The 22,719-nt window shown below is 33.2% G+C and overlaps 1 protein-coding gene across 1 annotated transcript in view; it reads left to right on the top strand.

The window, feature by feature from the left end:
• The first annotated feature begins 14,314 nt into the window (after positions 1 to 14,314).
• Positions 14,315 to 22,719, top strand: part of LOC149540903 (uncharacterized) — a 158,035-nt gene continuing 149,630 nt past the window's right edge. Inside the window, exon 1 of the mRNA XM_089799759.1 lies at positions 14,315 to 14,479. The gene's annotated coding sequence lies outside the window, so the exon portion shown is untranslated. The remainder of the gene's footprint in view (positions 14,480 to 22,719) is intronic.

Here is a 22,719-nt window from a genome sequence, read left to right on the forward strand (position 1 = left end):
TCTTATTATCTGTAATTTCTTCAATAGTCATAGTTCCAGTAGGTGCCACATACTTAGTGTCAAGGTAATTTAGTCCTGCATCTCCAATGGTTGCCAAATGTAGTCTTATGAGTTCTTTCCATACCTTGAATTTATCTCTGTTCAACTTAGGGATCCCCCTTCTGTAAGACATCTTGATCTTTATCTTAGGTCATTGAAACCTTTTCTGCAAGCACCAGAAGCTCTGATACTAATTGTTAGAAATGTAAGAGGAGTAACTGAGAGGGGAGGGGTGAATTAGTTACCACAAAAATAATTCCCATATCCCTTAGATGTCAATACAAATCAAAATCAAAACTTTTTTCAAAGTGAAATATTGTTGTAACTTAGTTAGCACTGAAATCAATCAATTAACACTAAGAATTTTTGTCACTCTGCAAACATTGAAATATTTACTTCTTAAGATGTTTAGTTTTATTAACCATAATTAACTTAGTTGTAGAAACAAAAAGCAATTAACATGAACACATGTGACACTAGAATTTAACGTGGAAACTCAATTTGGAAAAAACCACCAATTGCAACTAGTTATTGTTTTCCACTCTTCTTAAGTGAGCCATGTTAGGAGTCAACCTTGTTAAAGGTTACAAAACACACTGTTAGGTGTGACCATGTTAAAGGATTTAAATCACCCTACTAGGAGTGGCCTTGTTAAAGGTCTTTAGACACTTCAATCTAGAAATGCCACCTTGTTAGAGGAGAGGATTTGGCAAATAGTTGTTAAGCTAACTCTTTTAAGAGATTTGATTCAGTAATACAATTATTAGAGTGTAAAAATGATACAGCCTAATTGTTGATGCAACTATATTGCTAATTTTAGATCTATGTTCTGGCTTGAATACTTGATCCTTCTTGATTAGATAAAACTTTGCAGCTTGGTCAACTCACAATGCTCTACTATCCTTCTAATTCACTTCCTTGATTTATCTTTTCAATCTCATGCTTCACACTTTCAATACCACAACATGAACTTATATCATTTTTCTTATCAAGTAAGCTTGAATACACTTTCAAATATTCAATATTCATCCCTTAAGTCTGCTAGACTTAAAATTATAATTCATTAAACTAAATATGCTAACTCAAGAAAGTCCTTCATTAGATGATCTAGCTTGGTCAACACTAACTAAGAAAAGACTTTCTTTAGGCTTCCTTTGGTAACTGAGTGAGCTTGATTAACACTGGTGCCATACGAGCTTCTCTTTGGTGTTGAAGTGGACTCGACAGACATTGACTTCCTACAAACTTCCTTAGGTGCCCAAGTAAAATCGACAGACACTGTCTCTGAACTTGATTATCTCTGGAACTCTTGGTAGATACTGAAAATTGTCTTCATTGCCTGAGTGAGCTCAACAAAAACTAACTGGTAAAGAATTGACATTTTGTGTAACACCAAAGACAATATACAACTGAACAATTGTTTTCAACAAATAATATATATGATACTTAGACAATTTTCTAAGTATGAATGTAATTAATTAATCCTCAAGCTATGCCTTCTTCATACTAAAGATATTTTTCCATAAATGTAAACATTCAATATTTACTTTAGCCATATTTCCAACAATCTCCTCCTTTGGCATTGATGGCAACATATGGAAAATTGGCTAAGTCCCAAAAACTTATAACATCAAAACTTTACAAAATTTGGTCTTAACAAAATTTTCAAATTTTCAAAACTTGTGGATCATTACAATTTAACCATATTTCCTCATATCTCCTAAATACATTATATCTCCCCCTTTGATATATTTCTAGTTGTTACATATTACTCCCCCTAACTTATACCTTATTCCTCCCTTATACATAAACTTATATATATTTTCCCTTATCTCTCCCCCTTTGACATCAATGACAAAGGTGTCAAAAATATATGTTCAAATCAAAATTTATTTTTTTACCTTCATAGTTTCTGTTGGCTGGATATTTATGCAATTTAATCACAAAAGTTATATTTTAACATGGTGAACTTCATGTACCACTTGTCTTTCACCGCATCTACTACACTCAAGACTACACATTAAGCATATGATGCGATCTCCACTGCATCTAGGTCTATGTAAGAAAAATTATCATAAGATGCCCTTATTGCTTGTCATTCTTCTAGCTGTCTCTATACTAAATCAATTTTCAATGCAAGGTATTCCCTTACCAATGAAAACCTTTTTAGCTTCATCTCCTTTTCTAACTCTAAAAAACTAATATCATTATTTATTTTTCTTATTATGTTCTCAAGATATCTAATATTGACTGATGGATCATGAAAAAAAATCATTAATGCTTCAAGCTCTCTGGGCTTTCTATTCAATTCTTCTAATATATCCTCGATTAGTGTGTGCACTCCAACACATTTCCCATAAACTATCTTTCCTTCATTCAAACAATGTCTTAAATCCTTAATCTTTTTCATCAAGGTTATTTAGATCTCCCTTGATATTTTCACAAACCTTTCTGAATATCTTTGCATCATGTAGATTTTATGTCTTAACTTCTACAATTTCTGACAAATTTGAGAACTTTGTATCAAAATCTTGGATTACAGCTTTTTCTCTGTCCTGGGGATCTAGTTCAGTCATCTTTACTAAAATAGTATTATGATGTCTATCAGTTACTTCCATCTTTAAACTCTGCAAACTCTTTACTTTTCTATTCTTTTCTATTATTTTACCAAGTGATGAGATCAACTTAGTTTGATCATCATCATTTGATCTTGTTAGAGTTGCTAGTGTACAGAGTGTCTTAAAAGAACTAGGTGCACTTGCCTTCATCTACTCTTCTTCTTTCTTCTTTTCTTCTTCCTCCTTTTCTTCTTCTCTTCTTCCTCATTTTTCTTCTTCTCTTCTTTTTCCTTTTTTTTCTCCCCCTTTTCCTTTTTCTTTTGTCCCCCTTCTAATTTCTTCCTTTCATCCTCAATTTTCCTCTTCTCTTCCTCCATTCTTTTGTGTTCTTCCTCTTATGTGCTCTTCAATCTTTTTCTTCTTCTCATCTTCTTCAAGTTTCTTTAACTTTTTTGCTTATAATATTTCTTCCTCTTTCTTTTTCTTTCTTCCTCTTTCTTCCTCTTCTTATATTTTTCTTCTTTCTTCTTCTTATCTTTTTCTTCCTTATTTTTCTTATTTTCTTCTTCCTTATTTTTTTTCTTTTCCTATTATTCTTCTTCATTTTTGGAGCTAGTGTAGCTCACCAAATTGCCAACATTAGTGTCATAGTCTTTGAATGGATCTGTTGAAGTATCTAAAGTGATCCTTGTACTATCTACTTGCATGGTATCAATACCAATAGAGACTTGGGGAGTTTATTCTGACATTGTTGTTGTTGTTGTTGTTGTTGTTACTCCCTGTTCTTGGCTTGTTGCGGAGATCATAAAGTTTATAATATCTTGCTTTGTTTCTTTGTTCACCTCTTCATAATTACCACCCATTAATAAAATTTCTCTTCTTTTATTTTATAGCAAGGGTTAATGCCCTTCATTATTCTTTTCATGTCATCAACACTTTTCAACTCACACATTTTTCTGATATGATTCTCTCTTATTCCTCTATCCTCATCTGTGACTCTTCTTCTTTTGTTAATTAATATATTATACAAGTCTTTTGGTATATCCTTTTAATATTGTCAAATCTCTTATTTGTTAGTATCATATTCCTAACTACAACATTCTACAATTGTAGTTTATCTATGTTATTATAATGATCATAAAACTTATTCAATTCCACAAGACTGTTCTTGTTGAGAATATGGATGTTCCTAACTACAACATTCTACAATTGTAGTTTATCTATGTTATTATAATGATCATAAAACTTATTCAATTCCATAAGACTATTCTTGTTGATAATTTGAACATTCAAATTCTCAACCTTTGGCTTCTATATTTTTCTTTGAGAAGGCATTTTCACCTCTTCCTTTGGTTTTTATACATCTCTAGTTTATGTTTCCTCTTCCTCACATTCCTCAGATTCAACTTTTAGAGTCTTTCTTCTTTTATCTATTCCACTAGCCATTTGCTTGGTTCTTTTCTTGGGTCGTGACTTAGCTTTTTCTTGCTTCACCTCTATCAACCTTGTTGATCTCCTAGTGCTAGTAGGGGTTACTGACTGTATTTTTTTAATACTTATTTCCTCTTCACCTTTCTCCTTTTGCACTAGTAGTACAATTGTAGGTTGTACTTGAGAAACCCCAACATAGGGTATTGTTGATACAACTTCTTGTGGTTCAACACCTATTATGCCATTGGATGTTCTTCCAACTACTAGTGGTTGCACATACATGATTCCTTCTTGACCACTCCGACTCATTCTAGTAACTATTTTTCTTACTATTGCTACTTCTTCTAGATTTATTTTTACTTCCTACATTATTTTATTCATTGTAGCCTCTACCTTTTTCTTTAAAGACTTCTCAAGCTGAGCTTGAGTAGTTTCTTGCATGATTTTTTCATAGGTTCCAAACCTATTAAATTCATCATCTCTTTCTGATTTTAAAATTACTTCCACATATCCCTCAACTTTCTTCTTACTAACCTCATAACCAAGTGGTTAAACATAAACCATACTTGTTTCAATTGGTTCTATGTAGGTAAAATCAATATTGTCATAAAACATGTACATCTTTTAATTTCTTCACAAGTGAAGGTGTGATTCTGTATCTTTGTGTCATCTCTACTTGGAATGATTTTACAATAATATCTACACTATTGTCAATCTTATCCACTGGGTCTCTCTCTCTCTCTCTCTCTCTCTCTCTCTCTCTCACACACACACACACACACACACACACACACTAGTTATCTTCTCAATTGTTCACTTATCGTTGTTAATTAATTAATTCATAGATAGGATTGGAAATCTCTTCATCAAATGTAAAAATATATTAATGATCAATGATCTAAATTTGAATTGATTGTTCTTTACTCTCTTTATTCTTTCCAAGTTCTTTACTAATTGCGCTCTTAGGATTTTACTCATATTGGAATTTACTCTTTCTACACAAATTTCGTAGACCGCATGAACGAATCATGTTGCCATGTCATCCTCTATGGAACTAGCACATATATTAGATACCATAATTCTACATATAAATCTTACATCAAGTTGTTTTATCTTGCTTATTATAATACCTCTCCCATTGTATTTAGACTTGGTGTTTTCTAATGCAAGTTTCTTAACATTCTTTTCATTGACAAGAATTGATCCTTGATTGCATAGACCAGTCACCTCATGAATTAGGTTGGTTGATATCTCCACCACATTGTCTCCCAACCAATTTTTTCCATCATGAATCATGATCTTTGCCCAATCCTCATTGTCAAAGTCATGTGAAAATAAGATCTTAATAATTTCAAGCTCATGTCTTGGTTGTAAATGTGATCAAGATCTTTTGATATGCTATATTCACCTACTATTTCAAATTTTCTTTTTAGATATTGTCCTACATTCTCCACATATAACACTCTATTTGAATAACGAAAAACACTACCATAGAGTCTTCCTCTAAAGGTTGAATAGGGTTAATCTTGACCTTAGGTTTATCCTCAACCTCGACATTATGAATCAAACTCCTATCCTTGTTTACCACAATTCCCAAATTCAAATTTCACAGATAAAGCTTTCAAAATTTGTAAAATACCTTAATGTTGTGGAACTAGGGTTTTTTCTATTTGCATTTGAAAACTCTTTCAAATTCACCTTAAATTCGCTCCAAAAGTACTTCTTTAGTTCTTGCATGATCAAATGATACTCCAATAGTCAATTTTGATCCTTAAATTACTTCCAATTTACTGCTACATTAATTGTGCAAGTACATAATCACCAAAAATAAGTTTATGGTTACTAGGCAACTCAATTTATTTTGTGCACTCACATCTGATCTCCAAATCTTTTGTTCTCCTAACCACAACTTCACATAATACTGGTGCATAGTTTCCAAATCTGGGTCTAGGTTGATTTATCCAAAGTTATTACATTTGTAACACACAATGTTGTTCCTTGTTCTATTGTTTCTTTCTTCATATTTTTTTCTTTCTCCTACAAGGTTAGTACCTATAAACATTCTACTATTGCTACTATTATTATCAAAATTAAGTTTCTTACAGTTTACTGCTCTATGACCAAAACCATGATAGTTATAGCAATAAAATTAGTAACATGTTTAAATGGCCTACCTGTGCATTCCCTTTTCATATGACCAATTTCACTACATGCAAACCATCTACCATTGAATTCATACCTTGCTTCTTTGGGTGATTCAATTTGCTCAAATTGCTTAGGTTCATCAATTTGCTAGATTGGTCAACTTGTGGAGTCTCTTTAGGTGAATTATCAGATTGATTTAGCTCATATTTGCTCAGTTCTTATTTCTCTTGTGGAGGATGATGAATTTTAGGATTAGGTTCCTTTTCAACTTCAGATTTCTTGGCTGATTTTTCTCCAATAAAGTATCCAAGACCAGTCTTATTGTAGGAAGGTCTCTAAAAATATATTTTCTCGTCAATTTTCTCACAACTAGAATATATCTCTTCTAATTATTACTTAGTTTGGGTTAGCTCTTCTTTCATAATAGTGTTGTACTTTTCAAGTTTTGCATACTCCAACTTGGTAGATTCAAGTTCAAATGTTACTTTTGTAAGATGGGATCTTAGGTCTGCATTCTCAAATTTCAGATCTGACTCAATTTTGTCAGCATCTTTTTTTAGCTCAATTTCACATCAGTTATCTTCAATTCATGTTTCAAGATATCTTGTTCTTTCTTTAATCTTGAAAATTCATCACTATCCTTAATTGGATCTTTAGGCTCTCTTCTACATTTGAGATGATCAATTTTGTCTTTCAACTTTACAATGTAGTCTTTTGCATCAAGTTATCTCTTTCTTCAGTAAGAATGTCAATCTACTCAAGAGATTCTTCTATATTCTTTTGTAGTTCTTCTATATCCATAGGGACCTTACTCAAGCTATTAAGCCTCTTTTGAGTGGTTGTGCTCTAATATTAATTGTTGGAAATAGGGATTACTAGGGGAGGGAGGGGGGGCAGGGGGTGGTTGAATATGTATTCTACAAACTTTAGCCCAAAACTGGATATTATTAATTACCTTATCACTTGCATATAAAAATAAACTAACTATGTTGAACAGTAAACATAACCATGCAACAAGAGAATTCACAAAACCATATTTTGTCTATTAGGGAAACCTTGGTGGAGATGGTACCCACAAAATGATCAATCAAGCAAAAGTATCTGATTAAATATATTGACCTTGTTAGGAGTCTATTACATTTGTATGGTGTCTCGGTCCTTTTTAGAGGACTTGGGCCTTGTTTGATCTAGATTATCTAGAATGATCAAAATTTTGAAACTTTTTCATATTTTTAAAAAGCTTTTCTAGATCTTTTTAAATGACTTTTTCGGATGTCTTTTGCTCAAAATTTTAAGTTAAAACTTTCACCGGTCCCTAAAATTGGGTAGCCAAAGGTTCATTGTTTTAGGGATTGAAATTAGATTTTTAGTTCTTCTTTCCAATGGTATGAATGATTTTGAATTCTAAGCTCTAGGTTAAAAGTTATGACCACAACAAGTTCGGGTAAATAAACACCTAGTTTTGAATAGTTTTAGTTAAATATTATTGTTTTTATTATAACCACATATAAATTTTGAATTCATGGCTATGGTAACTTTTGATGTTCCATCATTATATATTTTCTTACATTTTTTAATAGTATGATGGCTTTTGGTTTGGATACAACTCTTTCAAATTTTTGCAAGTTATTCCAAAAATTGAACATTGATATCGTAGGTACTTGATTCTCACTAGATATTGTGTTTCAACCCATTTCTTAAATTAGATCATTATTAGAAGCCTCAACCCTATTAGGAGTTATTATATACAAATACAAAATATATCCAAGAAGAGACCACTACCCAAACATGCAATATATAATGTAATTCCTTGATACAAAGAGATAGATACAAAAACCTCTTTTACTGTTGCTCATATCTTCAATATCTGATATTTTGTTTGCTACTCATCACAAAATTCACATTCCTCTGATCATACATTAGAATTCACATCACATTTAGTTTGCATAGTTTTCATTAGAAGCACACTTAACTTCACATTCTATATTTCCTTGTATACCTTTACTAATTACAAAATGCTATCCAATTGGCCTTCAAACTTTCACATACTTTACAAAATACACACTTAATTCTTTCCCTTTTAGGATTAACATCTAGGATGTCATCCCTAATTAGTTAAGTAATTATTTTGACAAACAAAATTATTCCTTAACCTAAAATACCCATTTCTCTATTATGCTCTGTTATGTCTGTACATTATTGCAACTATTAATCTACCCATTACTCTATATGTACTGACCTACTCTCTAACATGCATCATCATCATAGTCTGTACTACCTTTATTTAAGTGTGCACATGCTAATAATGTCTCTATCAACTATGCACATCAAAATTGTATCTATTTTGCCAGATAATATGTATGATACTTAGAAAATTTTCTAAGCATGAATGTCATCACTTAATCCTCAAGGTCTACCATCTTCATATTGAAGATATGTTACCATAAATGACAACATTCAATATCTACCTTAGCCAAATTTCCAACAGTGATTAAGAGGTAGTTATTAACCACAAAAGGGGTAGTTTTTGACCTCAAGTCTCTATAAGGAATCATTTTTCTTTGCAAAAGGACTTTTTAAAACTTTGAGAATTAAGAGAACAATTTTACTATTGAAGTAGGCAAGAGCCTACAAGACAACAATAACTTGTGAGCCTCTCATTTTGGAGGTCTTGGGTTTGAATTCACTTAACACATAAATAATTAATTACAATAAATAACAATAATTAATCTAGGCTTCGGTCGTTTACCGATTTAAAAAAAAAAACTATTGAAGTAGTATCACTTCATGTATTGAGAACCAAGTTAATTTGAAAGTATTTTCAATACCTTTGGTTGTTTAAAATCTTATTAGTCATGTTCATCATATGATAGTATAACACTTTATGGTCTCTCTTTTGGTAAAGGTAAATAGTCAGTTGAAAATCCATTCTATCTAATTGAGTACTTTTCTTAGTATCTTGAAAATGCACTTGTGATATAAAAAGTCAGAGTCACTTCATTTGATACTTGTATTCATAGTTCATTGGTATTCATTGATTGAATAAGAAAAATTATTAGTTTGAGTTCTTGTTAGAAGTGTGTACATTCTTTAAGCAAGAAGGAAGTGCAACCCTTAAGCCTTTTTGAAATTCAAAATTTACATCTTATGAGGGAGCTGCCTCTCTAAACACATAAGAAGGTGGCATATCAAGGGCCTAAACTATTGGGAATAGTTTTCCACATACACTTCACTGGGAAAAATCACATAATTTTAAGGTGATAAATTTGTTTACCAACAGAAATGCAACTACCAAAATCTTTGCCATGAATGTACTTGACTAAAGCAACATCAATTGAAGGTGCTGTACTATTTCATATTGAAGTCTTTAGTCAATCCATATTTGCACTCATTCAATGATTAGTGCTTATATTCTAAGTCAATTGATGTCTTCTACCTATGTTTGTACTATATCATCTGAAATATTGGAATACAATGGTCAACTTGTTTATATCATATGTGTAGTGCATTAGTCAACATAAGGGTATGGTATTGTTCTTGATGAGATTTATATTACATGGATTTCTTTTGTGGTGGTTGTAAACTTGTGTTTATAGTCTTATCTCAAAATCTCATACCTCCTCCACCAAGCCTACACTCCCACAAGAAGCTCTACCACTCTAAGCTTAGCTTGCTTGCGGCTAAGGTGGTGGCACAATTTTACTTTTTACCCCTATGGCACAACAATCACACGGGTGATCCTATTTTAACCCATAGATGCTAGCATTTGACCCTCTAAGTACCTCTAACTGGTTTTTCCTTTTCCTTTCCTCATAACAATTTTCAATATTGGTGGAAGGTTGCTTCCATTATTTTTCTAGTGGTGTATATGATTTTCAAAAATAAATAAATTTCTTGTTCATTTAATTTTTCTCTCAGGTTTAAAGAACCGATTCATATGTTTTATGGCCAAATTTTAATGCCTCTTATAAAGGAGCCATTAAGTAGCATTGATGGAACCTACTCTATTAATTAATCATTTTATAATAATTGATATATCAAAGATTAAAAGTCTAATTAATTATTGTACAAAATATATACAACTACATTTCCAATGTAGAACAAGTTGGTTCAACTCATAGAACTATTTGAAATTAAAATATAACCTTAGTTAAATTATTTACAAAATTTGGTGTTTAAAATAACCATTTTATGGAGTGGTGTTTGGATTTTGTTCATTTATTAGATTGTGTTCATGAGCACCATTTTGGTGGCGGTCCATACATTTGTACATTCCATTGTCAAGGCTCACAAAACTCCTCTTTATATATAGTGGAAACCAAAAAAACCAAGTGCCAAGCATGAATAAAGTCAAAAGTTAAACCAACATAAAGTTATATATGAGTCTCCAATTAGTGACCAAGTTTGGTGGTTATTGGGCAAGTGAAGACTCTAACAAGAGTGAGGATTGTAGAGGCCAATGCTAGAAAGAATAAAAATGGTCTTCCAAGGAGGGGGTGGAGGGTGGACAATGAATTTTTCTCACATGTGGTTTGGGGACCAAAAGCCTCCTAAGTGAGGAGGTGTAATCTATAAAATGGACTATAGTTAGAAAATTTATTCTATAGTTGTTGCATGTCAAATCTTGTTAGTATAAGACATCCTATTTTGCATTACAACCAAGTCACTTATGTTAACTTTCCTGTGCTTGTGCTTATGTTAGTTTTTTACCTCTTGATTTTTTTCTTCTACTAGCATTTTATGATTTCTATGAATATAATTGCCTCTGATGCTAATGCCTTTTATTGCTTGTTGACAAAATTCACTTCTTTCAATGACAAAAATTTCATAACTAGAGGAGTGTTCAAACACAGGCAAAAGATTGCCATTGCCATTGCCATTGAAGAAAGACACAGGCACATAAAACTCTGATGCAACCTGCAACATTTTTAGCTTGCAAGATGATGTACCTTCCTCTCTACGAAAATTCTCTAAAAATCTTCACCAAAACATACACAAAAAAAAAAGAGGGAACACCACTAGATCAAAATCATAACAAAATTGATCAAAATAAAATAAAATTGATCATTGAGAAAAACTAACCAATTAAAGAAATCTTTACCTCCTTTCTCACTTATCTAACAAATCATATCTGCAACCTTCTATCTATCTTCCAACCAATTCCAGTAACAATGCAATATCTCTCTCAAGGAAATAATGCTCGAACTACTAATCATACCCAGTGCAAGCAATTTATAGTTTTGAAACCCTCTGAAGAAAAGATGATTTAGTTCTAGAACTTCCACCAAAGACATTCAAATAGTAGATTAAAAAAGCTATAGGAAAATGGAGAGGGGAGGAAAATAAATATAAAGCTATGAAGTTAGGGTTAAATTAACATTAATATTGCAATTTAATTTTGAACTCTCATTTTCACTTCCCTTCCCTTATTCTTTTTCTATCTCATAATATCTTTATTACTTGAGTCAGTATACAATGGGTTGTAAAACCATAGAAAAATGTAGTAAGAACTTGGTTGAATCCATGACACGTCAACAAATGTTATATTTCAATATTACTCCAATAGTTCAAGAAAAGGGAACCAACATCCATGCCTCCACCATGTCACACATTTCAATTTGACACTTAATCTAGCAAAATATTTAGATCTGATTTTTCTTATAAATAAATAATTTAACAATTATTACAAATGCTTTAGTTAAATATTATTTAATTTAAATTAGACAATTATAACAAATAATTTCAAGTTTAGAAAGACATATACAATAAATTATTTTTGTAGTCAAATGAGTCAAATTTATATTTAAAAAATCAATACTAAATTGGTAGTAATGAAGTCTTGGTATTAGTGTTCCATTGGATCATCAAAATCTTCGAAATAAATAATAAGAAATTTATACATAAGTATATAAAATAGATGTAGAGAAAGATATAGATAAATACAAAGAGAAGTGCATGGGGGATCGAGTCAATGAGAGAAGAGAGAGGGAAGTGCATGATAGAAAATAGAGATAAAGAGTGATTAAAAACAATAGAAAGAGATGGGATTATAAATATAAGGTTAGAAAAAGATAGAGATGAGATTATAAATATAAGGTTAGAAAAAGATAAAAGAATGTAGTTAGAGAGAGGGATAGAGAGAACTAGAGAGGTAGATATAGAAAAAGCTGGAGATAAGTTATTCACAAAAAGTAATAGAAAAAGTTAGAGAGAAGTTATTAAAAAATAGTCTATACTAATAATTAACATTGTATACCTTAAAAAAAGGTGTATTTAGAACACCTCAAAAAAGTTGTAGACACGTGTTGCCTCTAAAATTTTAAATATATTGCTAACAAACAATACTATGTTAACACAAATAATTTGTTACTAGACCTGCCATCTCAAGGCAAACACAATGCGTGCACGTTTAACATACGAAGGGAGACAAAAATATATTTTTCAAAACTAAAAAAAATGTTTTCATGGCTGGATAACCATTATGACAATCTCATTGCCTCATTTATTCTGCTCATGAATTGTTTAATTAATTACTTTATTTTTACCATATGAGTTTTTTTTTTTTTCTATCGGTGACACCAGATTTCAATTTCAAAAAACAAACGTTGATTCGATGGAACATAGATACTATAGAAGGTATTCTATTTTATTATGCGAGTTGAGATGTAATTTGCATAACCCTGCTTCATTTATGTGTTTTAATAGCTTTATTGTCTCACCTGACAATTCTTCCATAATTAGATTTTGTTTGGTTCGTGGAAGATGACAGGAGTTGGCTTTTTCAAAATCTGAATTTGAATTTTTTTGCGTTTGTTTCAAAATTGACAAATGGAATTAGAACACCCGACTTCTAATTTTGTCTCAAAACCAAGTTTTCATACTTCCTAGTAGCAAGTAGGAATTGAAAATCAAAACTTGGTTATATTTTTTGAGGAGTGTAAAAACAATAGATTGGACTACCTTTTGGAGTGTACCTGCAACTCCAAGCTTAAGCATAAAAATGTGTCTTCCCACTTATCTTTTGAGTGAAACAAACAGTTCAAGTAAAATCTCATAAGTAGGAATGAAGATTTGCAAAAACTTGATTTGGCTAAATTGAGAATTGCTGAAATCTCAATTTCTACAGTTCTATGAACTAAACAGACTTAAACTCTTTTAAGCGATAATGTTAAAATAGCTTTCCCGTTTGGTTGCTGGAATATGATTTAGCAATTGGACTCTAAAATCTTTGATTTGAGATTCCTGAACTTGAAATCCCTATTATGGTTTTTAGAATTTATTTAGGGTCTGTTTGGTTCAAACCCAAAAATATTTGACATTCAGAATTTGTTATTCCAAGCTAGTTTGGTTCAAAATACAAACATATGGTTCAAAAAATGAATATAAAAGTTATAGTGAAAAAAGTTGATTCATATCTCCAATTTGTTCAAGGACTTGTTCATGGTGCTTCCAACTCCACACATGCCAAAAAATGTTGATGTTCATTGCAAAATAAAAATCCAAGAAAAAGTTAAAAGAAGATGAAAGAAATTAGATATGTGCGGTACTAGTTATTTTATTTAATCCAAACATATGAACAGGTGCAACAAGAGTCGAAATTTTTCCTCTAATTTAAAAAAATTGAATTCGTACAAATTTCTTCAATAGTCTTGCTAATTTTTCCTTTAATTTAAAAAAATTGAATTCGTACAAATTTCTTCAATAGTCTTGCTAATTTCTTCAAGTAGTGCCTATTAATTTTTACAAAATGGTGTTCAAAGGGTGCCCAAAGTAGATGCAAAGGGTATCATTTCTTGAAACACCTCACTCTCTTGATTATAACTCAATTAAATTTCAAAAATATGTGCAAAAATAAGTGCTCTCAAATGAGCATCCAAATGTCAAATCAGATTAAATTTCACTTTAGTAGAAATCTTCAATTTCAAAAAATGAGAATTCCAAATGATAAACATTTTGAGGGGAGATGAAATTTCTGTTTTAGAATCTAATGGAGATATTGAATCCACATTTCCCTGAATTCCAATTCCTATTTTGTAGACCCAAACAAAGTATTAGAAACTTTTTTTGGATGCCGAATCTCAATTCCCGCTCAAATCCGTGATTCAACGGTTATAAGGGATTAAAACTTCGACTGTTTCTGTAGGCCGTGTGGGTACTCGCGCATGTGGGAGCAAACTTGCGATTCTCCTGTTTCAGCAGACGAGAGATTTCTTCTGTATTCTATCATATCCAGCGACCCTACCGATAATGGGGGCAGTACGAACAAATCCGAGGATAATTGAGTTTAGGAAACTCTGAACAAAACTGTACGCTCTCTTACATCAGAAAAACTTAGGTCAAGCTAAATTAAATTTGAAGTTTCACATATTTCATATTCCACTGTAAGTTTGCGAATTGTTAAATCATAATGTCGGTTGTCATCTACATTATCTGTCTCAGATATCATTGCATGCCTTCTGCTTGTATTTTCTCTTTATAGTTCTCGCCTTTCTATCAGTAGCAAACTGGGTCGGGCGAAACCTATATTAGGGAATCCCTCGGGTTTCGCCATCAAGATGACCGCCATGGGTTTTCAAGTAGGTAAAATTTCCATGTTGTTAAGATAGTCTGCCTCTGGTGACTGGTTTGTCTCCCAAAATCAAAATCAGAATTTGAAAGACATAAATCCCTTCCTATAGATACAAATTATCACTAGGTTAAACGTAAACCCATTATCCACGGTTTCACACCCATGATTAAATATTGGAAGGATGCAATATCTGGACGCCCCATTTTGTTCAATTACTTCTTTGAAATTCATTTATTGTGCTGATGGATGGCTTGGATTCCTTTCGACCGTGACAAATTTAATTTCCTCGATACGTTTTCTTTTCTAAGTTTATCGTCATTGTTTCGGTGATTTTTTGTGCATTTATAATCTGCAATTCACGTCATGATATTATTTGTGATTACTGCAAAGCAGTAGAACGAGTGGCTGTTCTGTTTTCTGAGTGCATTTTACAAGCCAATCCTCCGTTACTACACTAATTTAATAGGGAGCAGCTGAAATTTTCTTTGAAATTAGCTGAAAGGTAAGGCTTACACCAACTACATGAAACATGTCCAATGTTGAATCAATTCTAAGCCCTAAGCTTTGCGGAAATATTTGTAATTCGTCATATACATCAGGGTTTGGAGCAATTAAAAAATGTGCTGCAATTTTAAAGTACACAACTTTGTCTCTGTGATACTGAAAGATCCGTGATGGATCTCTTCTGCTGATCTGCTGTAATTTCATATTTTTAAATCTGTTTTCCTGTTTATTTATGTTTTCTTGCAGAACTAGACAGAAGTGCAGAAAGGTTTGTTTGTTTTTGATGGTTCTATAACATAGAAAGGAATAGGGAACAACAACCATGAAACAACACTGAAATAAATAAGTATTCAGTAACAATCAGAATTATTGCAAACCGTACCAGGTAGATTTGTTTGAATTATAGAGCTGAGCAATAAATCCAATGCATTTTCCAAAGCTCACATACAAATTTGATGTCAAACTAGAAGGTGAAGATTGTTCTTGAATCCAACATACATTTGGAGGTGAATACAAGCAATGCTCTATACACCACGTGGTGTATCTGCTGCAAATGGCGTCCCACAGGCTGCAATGAACCACGTCCCAACTAGAAAGATGATATGCCACGCTGAAACCCCAATGAGAATTGATGTCTCTGTCCTTAATCACCACACACAATGCCTAAGAGATTTGGTGCCAAAGATTGCTGAGGGCTACGTCCCAGCCAATCACTAACCTGGGGTTTGCGTCCTAGACTAGAAATTGCCCATTCAGAGCAAATTCATAAACAAGTTGTCAAATATGCAAAAGATGATCTTAGAATGAAGCTTCTATCTCCTTATAACCCCTCTCAATTGCAAATCGAACCCTAAGTGTCTCCAAGTGGCGTTGGGTAGTGAAAGTGTTATAATTTCTTATTTTAAAGTGGTCATGTTACTAGAAAATGACCTTTTTCCTCATAGACGGAAATCTATTCACTGAATTGCCTTGAGACCAAAGAGAAAGATTTAGAGAATTTTGAGACCTTTCCAACGAGCTATCACACCATAGGATGCGCATCCAGATGAGGCCAAAAACCCCTTATTACTCCAAAATGGCTAATATCTTAGCCATATTTAATTATTAAACACTAACTTACGAAATATAAAAAATATAACCCACATAGCCACAAAATGTCCAACTGACATCACAAATCATAAAATCATCCTCTCACCTGTCTATGATTGAAGTCGGAAATCAAGGCTCCATTGGCAGTCTCATCCTTAAAATCTAGGGATGCTCCTAAAATTTAGGAAACAAGCCCTATCCCTCTAAAACTGAACCCAAAGAGTAATCTCATGGAGACCCAACCTTGGGCAAGATCATACCTCCTAAAATGTAAGAACTGCCTCCTAAAAACAAGAAATGTCTCCCAACTGATCAATAACTGCCAGAACATCAAGTCCCCAACACTAAATAACCATACTGGGTCTCTATCCCACCCTGTCAGCCTACAAGACCCCATAATAAGCTGACTCACATGTCTCTGCTAGACTGAGCTAAAAGAGGGGACATGACAAATACATGTGATTTTCTGCCTTGGAGATTCTTGTGTCCTTTATAAAACGTCTCATGCCTAAACAACCATAGTGTATAGAATTCAGGTCCCAAAAGCAGTAAATGCTGCAAGCTAATAAACTCCACCAAGCCGAAGAGGCTATGACGAGCATGGTATAGTGCGATGGACTCTTTTGTAGGCTCTAGAAAGTAGAATGTTAATTTCTGGAGCAGGAAATGCTGCAAGCAAATAAATTCTATCAAATTGAAGAAGAAATGATCAGAAACATGCTACTATGGGATGAGTTCTCAGCTTCTCAGCTTCTTCTCAATATGACCCTTAGATCAGGCACTAATTTCAAATGCATCAGATTCTTTCACAACTTTTGAATTGTTTTGGTGTTTACCAAACACAATTTAGTCTCCTATCCAATACAGTGAAGAGATCAAATGGAATCTGTCAAGCAAAGTTGGTTCTTAGAAGCATGAGATGAATTCCCCAATAAAACCCTGATTATAACAGGGCTTCTTGGAACAGCAAGCATCCAAGATTCTTTTCATATTTACAAGAGTGTTATACTAAAGCCAGATTGAGACCGGCGAGTGATTTTTCTACATTCCATATATTAAAATTTGTGTCCAATGAATTTGAACACACTTTAACTAACCTTGCTGATATTTTCTGTTCCATGTTCTAACTGCTGAATAGGTAAGAGCTTTCTTCCTTAATAATGTCAAATGTATTTATGCAATTTTACTCATAGTTAAAGATAAAATTGCCACTTAACGATGACACTTATACATCTGATGTAAATGCAAATACAAATGATCTCAAAGCCCAGGTAATGACAAATTACTATCATTCAAAATTCTTTGCTACTTTATTCATAGGTGTACTGTTCTCTTTTGTTGCACAACACAATTTCATACTATATTGAAGCATCTCAAGAGAATGGCGTTAGGTGAAAGAGTTCAGATTTGCTTCTGTACGAGATCGCAGAGACAGATTAGAGCTCCTATCCACTCGCAATCGTATCCTTCTATGGCTGATTTCTTTTTGCCAAGAAAGGACTCCTAGTCCTTGTCTTGGTCCCTCTCTCTGCGCCTCATTCTGTCTCTCTTCTTCTTCTTTGCTGTTGTTGTATGCTTTTCTTGGACACCGCTTGGTGCTTCCTGCTGTTTTCAGCTTTCTGTTTGTAACCTTCTAGTCCCATAGACCATTTCATGGTCTTTTGTTGTACGTTAATACTATTATTTTATCTTATCTAGTTTTTGTTGGTTAATTATCCAATAACATTCGTATTGCAGGTCTACTTTTTGAATCCTTCTTTTCAAGGTAAGCAAGGGATGGCTTATTTTCTTACCAGTCCTAATTCTTAAGGTCTAATCTCTCACAATAATTATCTTCATGTGCTAGTGCTTTTTTTGCATATGGTATCTTAAATTGAGAAAGGGTAGTGTGAACTCAACCGTGATTAGTTTTTGTGGGAAACCACACAAACTAATCATTGTGTTACAGATTTTTCCCATGTTCTTTGCCTTAAGCACCTTGTCTATGGAAAACCCACCAATCTTGAGTGGATTTCGTGAAGAAACTCTTCCTCCTGGTCTCTCCAGTGCGAACTGATATGTTTGTATTGCTACGAGTTGCCTTCCCAACTCCATTTGGATGATCTTATCATTAGGATACCATGGCAAGGTGTATGGTTCTCCTTGAAATAACCCACTTTGAAATAGGTGAAGCTAGGAAACTATAAGAAAAGGCAATTGTCTTCATTCACCTTATTCCAAGCCTCATTAGATACACGGTTTCTTTGAAGCTCCTTGTCAAACAAGTACATGTAGTGCCCATAAAATGTATTCTATATGCTTATCAAATGCACACAACTAGCTCTCAATGGCAACTGATCATAATACTCCCATGTGGGCCCAAGTGACTTGTCTCCTTTGGTAGAAAGGCCTGAAAAGGAACCCAGGGCAGCAACAACGTAAACCAAGCAGGAGTTCATATAGAATGTGCTAGTGGAGAAAACTTGAGAAAACCACTCGCACAATATATCATAATCATCTCTCCCCAAATACCTTCTTCTATTTTGATCTAATAATGAGAGAGATGTATATGTACATCCAAGGCTCAAAAGTATTCAACTACTTGAGTCCTGCAATGTGGTTGACTAGATTACTGAGATCTTTGATCTCTTCTTTGTAGTCTAAATGACGCATACCCTGTGGCCTTCTTGAGAGTTAGGCCTCTTGTTGATCGACCCATAGCTGGAAAACTCGCCAAAGCCAAAAACTTGCCTAGGTCTGAAAAATAAATTTGGGAAAACTCGGCCAATTTTCAGCAAAACTCAACAATTTAAAATATTGCTTAAATTTAATTAGAAATGCAAATTTTTGCAAAATTCAGTGAGAAGATACATCCAATGAATCAATAAACGAGAACACAAAACAAACAGGCTTAGTCTAGATATATTTAAACTCAAAGTGGGTACAAAATTGCATTCTCCTGAGGAAGACTCATGGCTAGAAGCAAAATAGTAAATAATTTTAAGTAAAACTAAAAGTAAATACATCATTCCAATTACATCTTCCTCTTCTTAATTATAATAAAAACTAAGGGAGAGGTAGACTAGAGGGTCTAATCTTAGAAGTCTGCACTAGCCATGATTGCCTTCTTCTTGCATAGTATGTCTAACTCAGTTTGTGGCTTATCCTCAATCCTGGATATAGCTTTGCCTCTAGCTTCTCTTGGCAATAGCAATGCCTACTCCTTCAACTCAGTGTCATTCAACGTGAAACCAAATCCACACCTTCCTCCATAGCTTGCCTCTTCAAATCATTGATGCCATCCTCTTCAAAAACTCTGGTCTAAACCCACTACAAATGTGCTTCAAATCTGCTCAAGTCTACTTCCAATCGATCGAAATTAGTTTGCAAGTGTTTGGAAGACTTTTCCCTCTAAGAAAAATATAAGTGAAGAAATGAGAAATGAAACTGATTTGGGTTGTCTTTTGCCTTTAACTGCTGTTATGATCGAGTATTTAACAAAAACTCAACAAGTACTTGACAAGTTCTTGCCAAAAAATCTGCTAGTTTTTGGCACTAGTAAAAGTCATTAAAACTCACCAAGCGAGAAAAATTGATCAGTTTTTGCAACTCGGAGAGTACTTTGCTAGTAGTTTATCCATTTGTCATCAGCCAATGATCATTGATGTACTTGATGCAATATGCACTACCCTCATTTCATCTTTCCAAAACCTCTTGTTTTGAGATATTAGTGACCACTAGAGTTGATGGAACTTCAAATATCCCATCAATAGTTTCAGAATCAAGACTTACGATGGTATTCCCATCTTCATCTCTAATGGTTTTGGATGAGCGATCAAATTTCTTGGCACATGTAAGTGCAAACTCAGGTTCTAGAGCTGCCAAAGGAAAGGTGGAGACCATATTTATGTGGCTTTGTCTGATTTAGACTATGTCTTCCAATGTAGTAGCATGAACTCGTTTTAGGAAGTTATCCATATCTAGGTGAGTAATCTCAACATCTCTCATCTCCTCACAATATGAAGTAACCTATGAAGGAGGTATGGATTATGATACTACTCGTACTAGTATTTCATCTTTTTATTTTCCTTGCCTTTGGCTGGAATGGCTTCTTTTGACATAACAAGCCTGTGCATGTGAGTAATTGTTACATAAAAATCCCAGAAAGTGAGAAAATCCTCATGAGATGGATCCTTAAGAACCTTTATGGAACTCAAATGTGTAGATCGAGAATCGTGAGAGTAAGAAATGTGGATGGAAGACTTTTAGGTAGTGAAGGTCAATTTGTTTTGGATGAGATCAGCTCTAAAAAATGGAGAAAAAAACCAAAAATTGGGTTTTCTGGCAGCAGTGCATATGCGGACATCAAAAAATGGAGCAAGAATGGATATCTATACATGTGGTGATGTATATTCTCATAAATGGGATTTTTAAGTCCCATTATAAGTCAACCAGTGAGCATTTAAAGCTTGCAAATGGGGGTTTTAAGTCCATTTGCAGTCTGGGTAAAAGGATGTAATGTGATTGAAAAGTGGGCTTTTATCTTGCGTTTGCATGTGAAACAAATAACTTGCTTCTTGGTAGTTAGTCAATGTTTAAAATGGGCTTTTTAATCTCGATTGCATATACTAGAATGAAGAGCTTCTTGTATATGCAACTTGGAGAGTTTTAGATGGAAGTAGAAGGGTAATTAACAAAATGAAAAACATGCAAATTTGAAAATGAAATGAAAGACAACATTTAAAAAAATATACACCATTGATAGTAGTTTTCCACAATCCATTAATATTCTTTGCTGTATTTTCTGGGTAGATTGTGTTATAATTTTTGCATCAATGTTTTGGATCACACTCTGTCATCCATCATTAGGATGAGAGAGCTAAAGGATCACACTCTGCTTGTTACATCCCAAATTTGGCTCCATTTGAAATGTTCATATAACCGTTGAGGTTTTATGTGAAGTCTGTTGACAGGTAAAATTAGTTACAATCATGTGAAATGGTAAAATGGTTAATCATTATAATTTCATAGGAAGATTGGCATGCTAGCTAACCATTATGATGATATTTTAATGCTATTTTGGAAAGTTGGTTATTCATCATGAATTCATTGGAAATGAAAAGACGGTTAGTCGTTATGATTGTTTATGGTTAATAACTTGTTATGGTAATTATTATTATGTGAGGAATATGATTTAATTGTGGAGAATTTCCTTGTGGAGAGCACGTCAAAGGGGTGGAAGCATTGTCAGAAAAGAATTGGGCACAAGGGCACCACCATCACTGGGCAAATAGGTATGAATCTTGAATCACCATGGCTAAGGGTAAACGACTAGGCAAGCAAAAGTGTATGTTGGGCAATACCATGAGCTACTTGGTGGTCAAACATATAAAAAATATATAGCTAATCATTATCAAAATTCATATTCAGAACTGTTACCTTTGTTGCTTGGTGATGTCGTCTCCATTTTTCTTTTATCATCACCTACATATATATATCAGTGATTTTTTAAGTGGCAAATCTTTGCCAATTGGCTATTTCATCTCTTTGGGAAATCACAATTTGGCGAATAAAACCTACATATGGGTTCAACCACATCGCTGAGATATTAAATAATTCGGGTCCAAATCCTAGGCTAATCGCTCATTAATTTACACATAATTGGTCCCAAATCTCGGTCCAATCGCCAATGTAATCTACATTTAGGACAGTTATTTAAAAAAAATTCCAGCCTTTCCCTAATGTTTTCTTATTGGACAATGTTATTTCTCCCTTAGAATAAAATAATATTTTCCCTGGGGATGAGCATTGTCTATCAGTTTACTGATGTGTGTCTCCAGCTACCCTCATGTAGCCAACTATTTTATGTTTTGGGCTTTGGGACACGTCACCTGATTTCGGGGAGATTTAGACTTAATGATATAGCATTTAAAATTAGGCCTGAAATAGAACTGAAACCGTTGATTTATTTTACATCAACGGTCCAAATTATTTTCTTTCACCATAAAAATGATAACATGAAAAGTGATGACGACCGAGTTGACAATAAAATAAGACACATTATTAATTGAATCTTAATGGATTGGCATTCTACAAGTTCATTGTATAGTGTACACTTGGCATGTGGGCCATGGACCACTTGCGACTCTGTAAATTCACCAAAAAATTAAATAATCTCTATGGAAATCAACATATTAGCCAACTATATTAATATTTTGCGTTATATGAAACAATTAATTCGCCTCTTACATTGCAAAAATGTTTATGACCAATAGAAAAAATTGCCTACATTTATTTACATACCAAAAAAAAATTTAATTTGCCACAATTATTATTAAATTTTGATAGGGAAAGGAAAATTTCGACAATAGAAAATAATTTTGTCCCTTGCCTTGAATGAAAAAA

This window comes from Cupressus sempervirens, chromosome 9, assembly GCF_028749045.1.
Source record: "Cupressus sempervirens isolate cs-2001-9-10 chromosome 9, ASM2874904v1, whole genome shotgun sequence".
Lineage (NCBI taxonomy): Eukaryota > Viridiplantae > Streptophyta > Pinopsida > Cupressales > Cupressaceae > Cupressus > Cupressus sempervirens.